This window comes from Manis pentadactyla, chromosome 13, assembly GCF_030020395.1.
Source record: "Manis pentadactyla isolate mManPen7 chromosome 13, mManPen7.hap1, whole genome shotgun sequence".
NCBI classification, from domain to species: Eukaryota; Metazoa; Chordata; class Mammalia; order Pholidota; family Manidae; genus Manis; species Manis pentadactyla.
The window spans coordinates 54,081,097-54,095,439 of NC_080031.1; the positions used below are offsets into that span (position 1 = coordinate 54,081,097).

At 38.9% G+C, this 14,343-nt stretch overlaps 1 pseudogene; it reads left to right on the forward strand.

The window, feature by feature from the left end:
- The first annotated feature begins 13,236 nt into the window (after positions 1 to 13,236).
- On the forward strand, positions 13,237 to 14,127 carry LOC118923793 (olfactory receptor 2T33-like; annotated as a pseudogene).
- Positions 14,128 to 14,343: the final 216 nt, after the last annotated feature.

Genomic DNA, 14,343 nt, shown 5'->3' on the forward strand with positions numbered 1-14,343 from the left:
GACTTCTTTTGACATTTGATATTAGGATAAATAGCACTACCCATCATCTCTTTAGTGTCATATTTAGGATTGTTTTTGGTATTTCACTCTCTTTAGCATTTGCAATATTGTGATTTATATTAAGAAATATATTCTTGGCTTCATCCTAGTTCCTAAAACAGAACTTCTAAAACCCTTGGAATTTCCTAAATGATAAGAGTGATCAATGAAAAAAGAGCATCTTTTGCTTTTCATAACAAACCACTTTCCTGCACAACTGGATTTATGTTAATGAGATGGTTTTAGGAAAACTTGGATGAACAGGGTAAGAGTTGGTAGGGGAACAAAAATGTGACTAGAGGGTTGGAACTTTGAGTTTCTTATCCAGGCCTCCCTAGAGGGGAAAGGAACTGGTGACTGAATTAATCACAGATGGCCACAAATTTAGTCAGTCATGCCTATGTAGTAGTGAAGGCTCCACAAAATTGCCTAGTGTAAGTGACTTGGAGAGCTTCCATGTTGGTGAACAAGAGCGTAGCTGTGTGCTGAGAGTGGCATTTCCCAGTCTCCACAGGGACAAAAGCTACTGTGCTGGGCTCCCTTTCAGCCCTCATGCTAGGCATCTCCTCACCCGCTGTGGCTTTGTATCTTTCAAAATATCCTTCACAATAAATCAGTAACAGGACGTAAAGCATTTTCCTGAGTTCAGTGAGCCATTCTAGCAAATTTTCACAATGGACAAGTGCTGTGCTTACCCCAACTTCTAGACAAGTCAGACAGAAGTGAGTGACCTGAGCAAGTTCACTCTTTATGATTACTGTCTCAGATGGGGCAGGGCAGGCTTGTGGGGTTGTGTCCTCAACCTGTGGCTGCACCTGACTTCAGACAGATGGCATCAGAATGGAGTTGTTCATCAGTTTACATGCCTTCAGTTGCCAAGTATGTATTCACAAATTCTCATCCTTCTACTCTGGCATAAATTCCAAACTTATGTATTCTCCTGCATAAACTGAATACAAACTTTGCTGCATCCTAGACACCAAAAAGCTCAACATCTGCAGAATAGATCTAGATTTCTTTCCCTAATGGTTTTATTTTCTGAAGTTAACCAATTTTTTATTAATCTACTCAAAATATAGTTATTAGGTTGATACCACCAATCAGAAACTGGTCTTAATATCTGAGATACTACATGAGGAACACAAATATGGCCCCTGATCTCTTGGAATAATTTGATTAGCTAAAAAGTATAATACAATAAACTGGGAGTGTTATAAGCATTATAAAACAAAGGAAATGCAATAGCTTATAAAGAGGGTGGCTTACCATAGCTTAGAAGGTGATAATATGTTCAGAAGAAAAATGTTTAAACTCAAATTATGGAAATGCATAGGTTTTGAATCAGATAAGAAAGCATGGTACATGAAGCATATTCCAAAAAGAGAGCATTTTAGTTGGTCAAACCATTATTTAAAAATGACAGTTTGGCTATATTAATAAATAAAGTCCACTAAAGTTGCATTATGGACAATAAGGGAAATGATACAGGAAATATGTCAGGAAACAGGGAAAAAAGGAGAAGAAGAGACTCAGGAAAAATATAATGATAACAACATATGGTAATTCATCCTAAAAGCAAAGGAGAAAAAGAAAGAAACAAATAAACCAAAACATTATGTGAGAACAATTAGTATCGAATGTGCAGTGCAAAAAAAAAATGTATCCTGGCTTTCCATCTGCACATGAAGAAGTCTGCCTGAATGATGACGTCTGTTGCTGACTGGATTATTCACATGCATACATATATACACATACCAATTTCTGACTTAATTAGTAATTTGCCACTGATTTGTAAACCAGACTTTTTTCTCTAAAATTTTCTCTTGATAGTTAATCCCAATTGTATTTATATATCCAAAATATGTTTTTATTTACTACATAAAAATATACAATTTATTTTCTTGTGTGTCATTTTTATTCTTGACTAATTTATATGCCCCTGATGGCATGGATTATTATATATGTCACAATGAATTAAAATATGTACCAAACTTTCAATACATGTTAGTAATTTTTAAAAATAATGCTTTGTATTAGATAAATTCATATTTTATAGTTTTCTAATATGTCACTATTTTTATTTATTATGTGAAATAGTTATGTCAAATCAGTTCTATAATCAATTATCAGCTTGGTGTCAATAATACAAACTCTCGTACACGGTTTTTATAAAGGTGAAAAGATACCTGCCTAATTATTAGAAGAGTGGCTAGAGAATAGTGAGTATTCAATACATGTAGATGTATTTGATAAATGTAAACCGCCATTACCCAATGCCTGTACACGACATGACGCTGCAGTTACAGGACTGACTCCTGACCGAAGCATCTCTAATGGTTTTCTCAGGTTCCTTTTTTAGGCTCTGTGTATTTTTGATAGAACTTGTGTTACAAGTTCTGACTTTTCTAATTTGGGACATTTTTACTTTTCTTTTAATTAGAATTAGTCTTATAAATTGTCCTCTTGAGGATATTGTTTCACTAGAAGCCCTGCCCTGGGGAAGCAGCAATAATGAGCTCAGGCTTCCCTCCTGTTTCCAGGGTCCAATCATCTGCAGATGTGACCACGTATACTTCATAGTTTTGAAACATTCATTCCCACAAAGTGCTTATAAACTCTCCTGTTGTCATGGTTATATTCACTCCATGTTTTTTAACATTCTGAGACTGTCAGGAGGAGAAAGTCATCTATGGACGTGACACCAACCACATCTGATATCCACATCACGTAGTTATAAAGGAGAAAAACTGAAACCATGACTTGAGCGACCACAAAAGTCCTGAAGTGTGTCTCAGCAGGTAGGCAGGGAACCTGGCATGCCACTCTTTTTCAATGAATATTCTTTGCTCACTTTCCTTCCCATTTTCCTCAATGCTGTGATTTTTTCCCCCTCTTCTTTCTCCTCTTCTATTCACATACTGATATCCTGATGCAAAATTTTGGGATTGAAAGGCTCTTTATGGTCTCAACTTGAGTGTGTAGCTTGCCTGACACTGTTTGTGCCCCCAAGACACCCACTGACTGAGCATATTCAAACCCCCCTTTTTACAGTCCCCAGGAAAGGCCATTTCAAGTAATACACTGTGATCCATAATTAGTTTTCCCCCACCCAATCCATTAGCATTTCCTTTCTATGATTATAGGAAAATAAACTGATGGCAGTCCTTCATCCCATGTCACTAGGTAGATAAATTTAGCCCCTATGAACTAAACACTACGTTGTTACTGTCTGCATTGTAAAGAATCATGGTGCAAGTTCCAACTTTGATCCAAATTATATCTCTTACTCATGTCATAAAATGAATAAATGCCTAAGTCAGAAATGTATCTGTCTTTACTTGCTTCCTCATTATACAGTAAATATATAAGAATAAAAGTGGGAAAAAAACTAACAAATATTTTGGGTCAGAAAAAACAGCAAAACCTAATCAGAAAGCACAGACCTTGTTTCCAACACTGACTGTCTGTGACAGATGGTTCAGCCGGCCTCTACCATAAGTTTCCACCACACCTACTGAAAAGCAGCAATAAAATTCAACCCTATCTAAAAATATCCCTTCTAACATCTGTCAGCATCAAACTTGCATGTGTCTTATAAATTTTATGTGTCTTTTAATATGGGAACTGAAATCACTCCCATATGCAAACTTTTAATTTGCCTTCGGTTTGATCAGCTTTGTAGTATAATATAAATTCTCCAGCTGTCAGCATAGCCAGTAAGAAAAAGTTTCCTCTCCTACAATATTCCTGTTTTCTCAGTACTTTCAGCCTTGATTTCTATTTGTATGAACTACAAAATTGGGCTTTTTTCTGCTTTCTGTTAGTAATATGCAGAATTCAGAAGTTCAATATGTCTACTCTTCTTGCCAAGAATTTGCTGTATCTGTCTGAATTTCAACATGAATTAATCAATGACGATCAACATCATCTGCTTGATCCTTTCCCTTATTATTCTAAGACTTGTGAGCATCTTATTCACTATGAGATGCGTTCTGTCTGGAAATTACATGACACTGGCTACTTCAGTCAGGGGCCAGTTTAACCACAGAGAGGTTGGAACCTGTAAATCTGGGGTCATGAGCCTATTACATGAACATGTCTAGTTGATTTTTTCCAAAATACATTTGTTTCTCAATAATAATGAAAAAATAGTTTCAGGCAAAGCATTTTTGTATAGACAAAAGTATAGGGAAAATATTTTGTATATGTTAATATAGAACAAGACTTTATTGCAACTCTGTCTTCCAGCACTCTGAACGAATACCTTCCATCTGAATGGATGCTGGACACTGTGATGCATCTGGCCCCAAGAGCATTGTGCATCTGTTCACAATGCTGGTGAATGGATGAATTCACTATTAGATGCCCCACATGGGGGAAGCTCACAGGTCTTTCCAAAGGATAGTTGTCACAACCTTAGAACTGATTCAGTATTGAGTGAAACTTGCACCTGAATTTTTACAAATTACACAGCTCATCTCAGGACCTGTTTATACACAACAAAAATAATAATTTGTTATCATTATCATCCCCACCATAAAAGGCACTTATTTGCTACAGGTAGGGTACTTCCAAGGCTAAGATGCAAAGATCAACCCTAAAAATATTTTTTTATTATGCTTGGTGGAAGTGGGGACATTATGGATCACAGAAACAAGCCCAGTCACTGAGTTCATTCTTCTCGGGTTTCAGAATGAGAAAGAGGTAGAAATTCTTCTTTTTTCTGCATTCCTGCTCATATTCATGACATCTTTGATTGGCAACCATGATCGTCCTGTTGGTGTGTGGGGACTACTGTCTGCATTCCCCCATGTGTTCCTTTGTCGCCAATCTTTCTTTCCTGGAAGTCGCCATCACGTCCACTGTGGTGCCAGAGATGATGGCCAACATGTTTTCCCTCACCAGAGCAATATCCTTTGCAGGATGTCTCACTCAGTCTTTCTTCTACTTCCTCCTGGGATCCACAGAATTCTTCATCCTGGCCGTCATGTCCTTCAATCGATAGTTGCCATCTGTAACCCCTGGAGGTATTCGACGATCATGAACAAGCAGATGTGCATATTGCTGCTTCTGGGACCCTATGTGGGTGCCTTTCTGTCAATCTTGGCATCATCCATCTTAACTGCCCCTCTGCCCTTTTGTGGGCCAAATGCAATCAACCACTTCTTCTGTGACAGTGCCTCTGTACTAAAGCTGGTCTGTGCAGATATCTCCCTGGCTGAGCTGGCTGACTTTATCTCCTCTGTCTTGTTGCTCCTGGGATCCTTGCTCCTGAAAGGAGTGTCTTACACGTACATTGTCATTACTATCCTTAGAATCCCCTCTTCCCAGGGACACCATAAGGCTTTCTCCACCTGTGTTTCACACATCATCGTGGTTACACTTTATTATGGAAGCTCTATCTCCATCTATGTCCACCCAAAGAAGGTCCACGTGATGGGTGTTAACAAGTTTGCCACAGTGCTGAAGACCATTGTAACACCAATGCTGAACCCTTTCATCTACAGTCTCTGAAATGAGAAAGTCAAAGTATCCCTGAGAGATGCCTTCAGTAAATATGCAAGAATGATAACAAATTTAAGATCTTTATGATCTTGGGAATAGTTATTACAACAAAGATGTCTGGTGATGAAAAGATTTAAGTCTGTAACTACATAAAAGTTTATATTCCTGCATAAGCAAGAAATTTAGGTGAACATATTCTTCCTAATCCTTGTGCAGCTTCACTTAACAGTGATTCACATAGATCTAAAAATACAAAAATGCCCTCACAAAACATACAGACATCCTGACAGGTAGACAGATAAAATACATATGTGATTATACTGTTCTCATTTTCCCATGCCTCCAGGGTTTTAAAAATCAGACTCTTGTACAATCTAGTGATTTGAACTCTAACAAAGCCAGTATTGGGTGTCTCTGATTTAGATAGATTCTTAACTTTATGCCAAAATTCACATTTCTGTGTTCTTTTATAAAGATTTGTCTTTTTTTGCCTTTTATCCATATGGATTCCCTTTAGAATGAAATTTTATTGAACATGCTCTGACTTCAACTTTTAAATATTGAATATAAATTGTTGATACCATTTGTTTATTCACTACTACATTTATTGCCACATTACTTGCAATAGCCAAGATTCAGAAGCAACCAGTTTCCACTAACAGGTGAAAGGACAAAGGTGATATTGTACATATACACAATGGCATATTATTCAGCCATAGAAAAGAAAGAAATCTTGCCATTTGTGACACCGTGGATGGACCTAGCGGTGTTATGCTCAGTGAAATAAGTCAGAATGACAAATATGATATGATTTCACTTATTTGTGGACTCTAAAAACAAAACAAAATGAACAAAACAGCAGTAGACTCATAGACACTGAGAAGTCACTGGTGGTCACCAAGGGGGAAGGGCTGAGGTGGGTTAGTGGGGAGGGGGAGGGGCATGAAGGGGCATAAAAATTCTCAATCATAATTTAAATCGGTCATGGGGATGGTATTACAGCATGGACAATGTAGTCAATGATTCTGTACATCTTCCTATGCTAACAATACCTTTACTAGTGGGAAGAAGACTTAATAATATGGATAACTGCTGAGCCAGTGTATTGCATGCTGGAAACCAATATTAGTGTATATCAACTATACTTCAGTCAACTAAAAAGAGACCAAGGAGACATCACAACCAAAAGCAAAACTAAAAATGAAAACAAATTAGCTCATTTGTTCTTCTGCTATTGAGTTGTAAGAGTTCCTTACATATTGTGAATATTAACCCCTTACATGTATGCTTCGCAAATATTTTATTACATTCCATAGATGTCTTTTCACACTGTTGATTGTTTCTATTGTGTGAAGGAGCTTTAGTTTGATTCCATCCCACTTGATGATTTTTGTTCTTGTTGCCTGCGACTTTGGTGTCATATCCAAATGTCAAGAAACTTACGGAAAACAATCTGGAGGTTTCTCAAAAAATTAAAAATATAACTACCTTATGATCTGGCAATTTCACTTTTGGGTACACATCCAAAGAAAATAAAACCAGAATCTCAAAAAGATATTTGCACTCATGTTCATTGTTGCATTATTTATAATAACCAAGATATATAAACAGCCTAAATGTCTATAAATGGGTAAATTAATTAAATAAATTTTGATCTTATAGACATATATATATCAGCATGTATGTATGTATGTTTATCAGCCTTTAAAAAAGAAGGAAATCTTGACATTTATGACAAACATGGATGAATCTGGAGACTATTCTTCTAACTGAAATAATCCAGATATTGTACCTTCTCATTTTCACATTTTTATGTGGATTCCAAAATAGTCAAAATCACAGAAGCAGAGAATAGAATATCGTTTGCCAGGGTCTGGGAGGGAAAGGAAAATTGGAAAGTGTTGTTGATTAAGGGGTACAAAGTTTCTTTGACAAAAGATGAATAGTGGATATCTGATGTACAGCATGGTGATTACAGTTAACAGTAATGAATTATATACTCAAAATTTGCTGAGGGTTGATCTTGAGGGTTGTTAGCACCACAAAAAAAAAGAAAAAGAAGGAAAATAAAATATAACTATGCGAGGTGATCAATATGTTAATTAGCTTCATTTTCATGATTATTGCACTACATAAGTATATCAAAACAGAGTTACATAGTTTAACTACATACCGTTTTATTTGTCAATTATACTTCAATAAAGCTAGGCAAAAATAAAACTCACAATAATAAGAAAGGAAGAACAAAAGTTTCCATTCACATATAATACGCACATTGATATAGACTTCACTTATACGTAAAATCTAAAAACGCTGAATTCGTAGGAACAGAGATCGGAAGGATGGTTGCCAGGGTTTGACAGTGGGGAAAATGGGGTGATGTTGGCCATGTGATACACACTTCCACCAATAAGATGTGTAAGTTCTGGGGACCTAATGTACTGCGTGGTGACTATAATGAACAATATTGTATTATATACTGGAAAGTTGTTAAAAGTTATCACTACAAATACTTTAATTATTTGACGGCATACAGGTGTTAACTAACCCTATTGTGTCAATCATTTCATAATTATCTATTTATCAAATTATCATATTGTACACCTTAAACTTACATATGTTATATCAGTCATGTCCCATTAAAGCTGGGAAAAATGTTGGAGAGTCACAGAGGGAAAAATCACACAGGAAGACCTGTGCCAGCAACCTTAATGAGGAAAATGTTACCCTTACCTCACTTCAAGGACACAAGTTAATTTAACATGGATCATAAACCTGAAAGAAAGGTAATAGAGGAAAACATAGGCCAAGAGACATTAGAGATGAAACATCTTTAAAAAAACCTGGACTTCCTCAAAAAGTATTCTGCTATTGTCATATTAGTACATGAACATATGTTCAGCATCATTATTTATGAAATGCAAATTTAAACCATAAAGACATACAACTTGGCATACTTTCTAATGGCTTTAAGAAGCAAAGGCACACAACCCGAACATTGGTAAGTTATGATAGAACAGGAACTTTCATCACTAGTGGCAGTAAATGTTATTATAAATCTTTAAAAATACTCTTTGTCACCTTCTTACAAAATCTAACATACGCCTATCCTATGAACCAGCAATTATACCTCTAGACATTCAGCAATTTTCATGGACAGTTTTGTCCATGAAGACTTACTCGTTTCATTTTCCATAATAATCACAACTCTGAACCAATCAAAATCGTAATGAGGAACCGTGACGGGGTGCCCTGGGAGGCGGCCTGAAGGCAGCCTGAGTCCCAGGGAGCGCAGGGCAGCACGCGTAGGGCGCATCAGGGCAATGCCGCTGACAGAGCACCACCAGCTGGGGTGCTCGCACCTATCCAGGGCCTGACGCCCCCCCCCAGGGGCACCACCAGCTGCCCACATCCCAGGGCCACAGGCACCGGCAGGGTGAGAGGGGGCTCCAAACCGCAAGGCAGGGAGGCCACGCAGTGGCCGGATGCTCAGAGCCAAGACCACCTGCTGCCCCTCCAAGCACACTCCAAGCAACCTCGGGGAACAATCCTGATCCGTGAGCCTTTGCTGACCAGGGTCCACCCCAAACCCCAACCCCACTCCCTCACCATAGGGCCCAGAGTGCACACTGCCATTCAGCCTGAGGCTGGCCGAGGGTCAGGACACAGGTCACAGTCAGGGCCTGCTTCACTTTCCCCCTCTTGGTCCAAAGAAGATGCTTTGGAGCTCCTGGGACCTGGAGGCCTGTCCTAGCTGGGAGTCGGGCTTCAGCCAGAACCGGTATCTCCCAAGGCTGAGCAGGCTCCACTCAGAGGGGCCCCGGGCCGCCCCTCCCTGCACCAGCTAGGAGGTAGGGGACCCCAGGTTTGCTGGGGCTCCTGGCTGCCTCCCAGCCCTTGTGCCTCCCGGAGCAGGTGGCTGGCCTCCGCCTCACTGCAGGGGCTCTGGCCTCCGATCCAAGAACATCATCCGGCCAGAGCCCGGGGTCCAGCAGACACAGCCTGGCTGGGTCAAGGGCTCGGACCCTCCTTGTGGGACTCGGGGAAGACACGGGCTTGGCCCCAACATAGCCTGGCCTCGGCTTTTTCTTTTTACGCTGGACTTTATTTTTTAAACGAACTGCAGAGAATGGAGAAAAAAGTAGGCTATTTACAGAAAAGAAGATCTGTATACGTACCCAGAAATACACATTTGGTGACAGAAGAGACGTGCTTGCTGGCCTCTCAGAAGCATTTTTCAAATAGCTTTGTTTTATCATCTTGGATTTTAAGAAAACCCCAAATTCTGTTCCAAATAGTTCTTTAAGTGTCTCATATCAGCAATTTCATACTCCACAGAAGTACATCGTCAAAATACTGAGTGTTACTGGGAGAGAGGGGAGTGGCTTTTGCAAAGAAGTTCATGTCCTCAGTGCAAGAGTTAGCCTAGCGGCTCATGCATCTCCATGGTAACAGCTTTCTGCTCTTCATCTACTTGTTTGTGACAACTTAATGTTTCCATTTCCAAGGTCTCCACTTGCGTGGAAACTTTCACCCCATGTTTTGCTCAGGAAGTTACCACAGTATCCCCAACATAAATAAGATCTGAGCAAACACTTGAATACTCACCAGAAGGCATCTTTACTACACAAACTGGGCCAGCTTTGCCAGTTACCTGATGAAAATATGTGGTGGAATGAGTCTTGTCAGCCCAGATACGGACCTTGCAAATTAGAAGACCGAGCTCCAGTGGCCCGGTTCCAGCTGCAGGAGACACCCCAGCAAGGAAAGCCTCAGCAGGAAGCCGACTGCTCCATTTGTATGCAGATCAGAAATTGCTATTATTTTCTACCACTCTTTTAGTGTACTTTGTTACAATCAATGTGTAATTTGAGCCAGAGCTTTTCACTTAATAACTTACCCCTTATATTCGGTAGAGTATGTAGTGATAGCTCTGTTTTTATTCTTAATACTGGTAATTTGTGATTTCGCTCTTTTTCTTGTGCATTTTCTCTAGGGACTTTTATATTCTAATAATATTTTCAAAAAACCAACATTTATTTGGCTTGAGTCCTTCTATAATGAGTGTTTTCTGTTTCATTTTGAATTCTGTCTTTATCACTGTTTTCTGTTATCTACTTTTGGTTTGGTGTGCTTTTTTTTTCTGGTTTTGTTAAGTGGAAATTTGTATAATTTATTTTCAGCCTGTTTCCCTGATTAAGGCATTTACAGCTATAATTTCACTGCGAAGTCCTATAGGAACATACAACTTTCACAATGTGCTTTGATTATTAATAATAAAAGATGTTCAAGATATTTTATAATTTGGTCTTGATTTTTTTCTTAGATGCAAGGTTTATTTAGAGGGTTTATGTAATTCAGACTTGTTTGGGGATTTTTATAAATACTATTTTTCACTTGAATGTAAGTTAATTACATACTTAGAAGAGATGTATCTCCTGTGACGTCTTGGGAAAGCTTATTAATTCTCCCCTCAAACAATATTTGTGGGTACTTTATGCCACATTTATGTGCATGTGTGTGCACTTTAAGCCCTGGGTTGAGATAGCCTGCACCTCCATCGATGTCCTTTCCTGCCTAGTTGGACACCATGCTCAGTTACTGTAACCATTCTTTCCTCTATACCTGCAACATGTCCCCTTTCCTTCGCTTTCATGTAATTCATTGTCAGATCCAGTTCTGGTTAAAGCCAGCTTCCACCTGCCATACATAAGATTCCACACACTAAAGGAGGTGTTAAATAAACAGCACATAATGTCACCACTTTAAAACTCACAACCAGTAACCTCCCCTGCATGCACAGTCCCGTGGAGCAGCCCTTCTACACATCTGTTCACTCCTCCATCCTCCTCAGTGACTGTCATACGTGCTCTTCTCTTCCCAAATTTCCAACCCTGACTTGTCTGTACACATCTGTATACTAAGCAAAAGACCTATTGAACAGCAAAATCCCCTGAAATCCTCCAATGGGACTATCCACATGTTCAGTTCACTAAATTCCCCATTGGCCACACTTTGTCCCTGTGCGTCTGCCTCCCACCTCCTCCTATAATAATGGACTGTGCCCAGGTAAGACAAATGCCTGCATGCATCTCTAGAGATACTGACATTTGTAAAGCTTTTGATGAATCTTTCTGGACTATCCATCTCAGAAATAGAGATCTGCAAAACTGTACATGTATAGAAGTCGTACACTGGTACATTTTTCAGCTAATACAAGATAATTGGCTTCTGCAGTTATGTGCTATCTTGCTCTTTAAGAATTTACAATTTTTGTTCTTATTATGAGTTTAGCAAGCAGTAGCAGTGAAAAATCTTCATTATTTCAGGGTATAACAGTTCTCAACCTGCAAACCCTTCCTGGTGAAGCTGTGCTCAATTCTGTGGGCTCAGTCATTTCTGCTGTGTCTTCTAAGAAAATATATCTTTTTTGTTGAATATTAAAAGCTGTCTTCAAAAGACAGGCCAAATATCTAAGTTAGATGTTTTTAAATAAAATTCATTTTTTCTTTCCAAATGTATTTATACTTTATATGTGACTAATAATTATGCTCCATTATAAATGTATGCTTTGTAATAGAATTGTGTTAAAACTGCCTCTGTGTCTTTTAGTCACCTTACTCCTTGTTGAGTTACTGATATTCTTGCCAAGTATTTACGGACATCCAGACCCTCTCACGAGCCTTGCCACATTTCTTTGTCATCCTGAGTCTCCACTGCAGTGACTCATGAGGAGAGCTGGGCTGCAGGCAACGTCTCCGAGCCCTCGGAAGACCAGGAAATAATTTTCCTTGTATTTCAAGTGTGATGGGAAGACACTGAAGGTTTCAGAGGAGGGACTGGTGAACTGGGATATCTGCATTTTAAAAATCAGGGAAATAGAAAAATGTTTTCATGAGTGGAGAAAGAATGTTTTCATCAATTATTGGGAATATAATCTTCCTTCACTAGAGAAAACTTGTTTTACTTAAATTCATCAGTTCCATTCTGTGGTCCTTAAAATCCACAATAAAACAATTATAGTCTATTTTATATTTAAAAACTTATTTGAATATGTTAAGATTTCCAAAATTTGGAAAAGTTAAGTGCAACTCAAATATAAATGAGAAAACTTCTAAATGTTTATTTTCTCAACTGGTGAATTTAGTTTATGTATACATAATGAAAAAATATTAATAGAACAAATAATATAAAAATAAACAAGTATAATTACATAGTCCTCAATAGTTTTTTCTATTTTGATCTACTTTTATCTATCATCTCAATTAATCAATATATTTTTGTGTTAAGTATATAGTATGTCCTCATATAAAGTATGAAAATGAGTCATAGAGAAGTAGAACAATATCAAGAAAAAGATCTTTTTTTCACTTTTTAATGATATAGTTAATCTACAATGTACTGATTTCACACATACAACATAGTGGTTTAACAATTATTTGCATTACAAAAGGCTCACCATGGTAAGTATAGTTATGATATGTCAACATACAAAGAAATTGTAGTAGTATTGACTATACCCCTACACTGTGATTCCAACCCATCATTAAGTGGAAGGTAGGGTTTGAATCTGGACCTTGGATTTTATATACAGTATTGCCCAGAGGTCATCATGTCAAACCAAGGTTTTTAGATGATGAAAACCCCTTCATTCTCTAATTTTCCATTTTCAGGGTCACACAAGCAGAAATCATGAAGAGAAACACCACATCAGATTTCATTTTTCTAGGACTCTTTAAATACACAAGACGCCACCTTTTCCTCCCCACAGTGGTGCTGATAACAGCCATCGCTCCTTTCACGGGCAAAGCTCTCATGATCCTGCTGATTCACTGGGACCCCGGCTGCACACACCCATGTACCTCCTACTGAGCCAGCCTCTCTCATGGACATGATGCTGGTCCCCACTATTGTGCCCAAAACAGCTGCTGACTATTTGACTGGCAGGAAGTCCATCTCCTCCACTGGCTGTGGAGTGCAGATCTTTTTCCTCCTCACATAGGGAGGTGGTGAGTGCTTCCTCTTGGCAGCCATGTCCTATGACCACTGTGTGACTATTTGCCACCCCCTGAGACACCCAATCCTCATGAGCTGGCGATTATACCTGAGAATGACCTGGGGGTCCTGGTTTCTGGGGGCAGCTGATGGGCTCATGCAGGCTGCTGCCACCCTGAGCTTCCAATTTTGCAGAGCTCATGAGATTGACCGTTTCTTCTGTGAGGTGCCCACTCTGGTGCATTTGCCTTGTGCTGACACGTCTGTCTTTGAGTATGCCATGTACACCTGCTGTGTGTTAATGCTCCTAGTCCCACTTTCCCTCATCCTGACCTCTTATAGTCTCATCCTGGCTGTTGTTGTCCAGTTGCGTTCTGCGGAAGCCCGCAAAAAGGCTTTTGCCACATGCTCCTCGCATTTGGCTGTAGTGGGACTGTTTTACAGAGCTGCTCTATTTATCTACAAGACCCAAATCCTACAGGTAAACTAAGCATGACAAGGTTGTCAGCATTGTATATTATCTTCACCCCTGTGCTGAACCCCTTCATCTACAGTCTGAGGAACAGTGAGGTCGACGGAGCCTTGTAAATGTGGCTGGGTAAACGTGCAAACTTAAAACCTCAGCAAATGTAAACTCACTCTTCAAGCTTACACAGTGTCAAATGAATCTAAGTTCATGAAGTCACTAACATTTTAAACTATTGTAATTACCTCTCCTTTAGCGATATGTAAAGAGAAGGTTAAGTTTGTTGACTGGTATAATAGGAAGTTGTTAAGAATTGAGTCCATACTGTATTGAGAGAT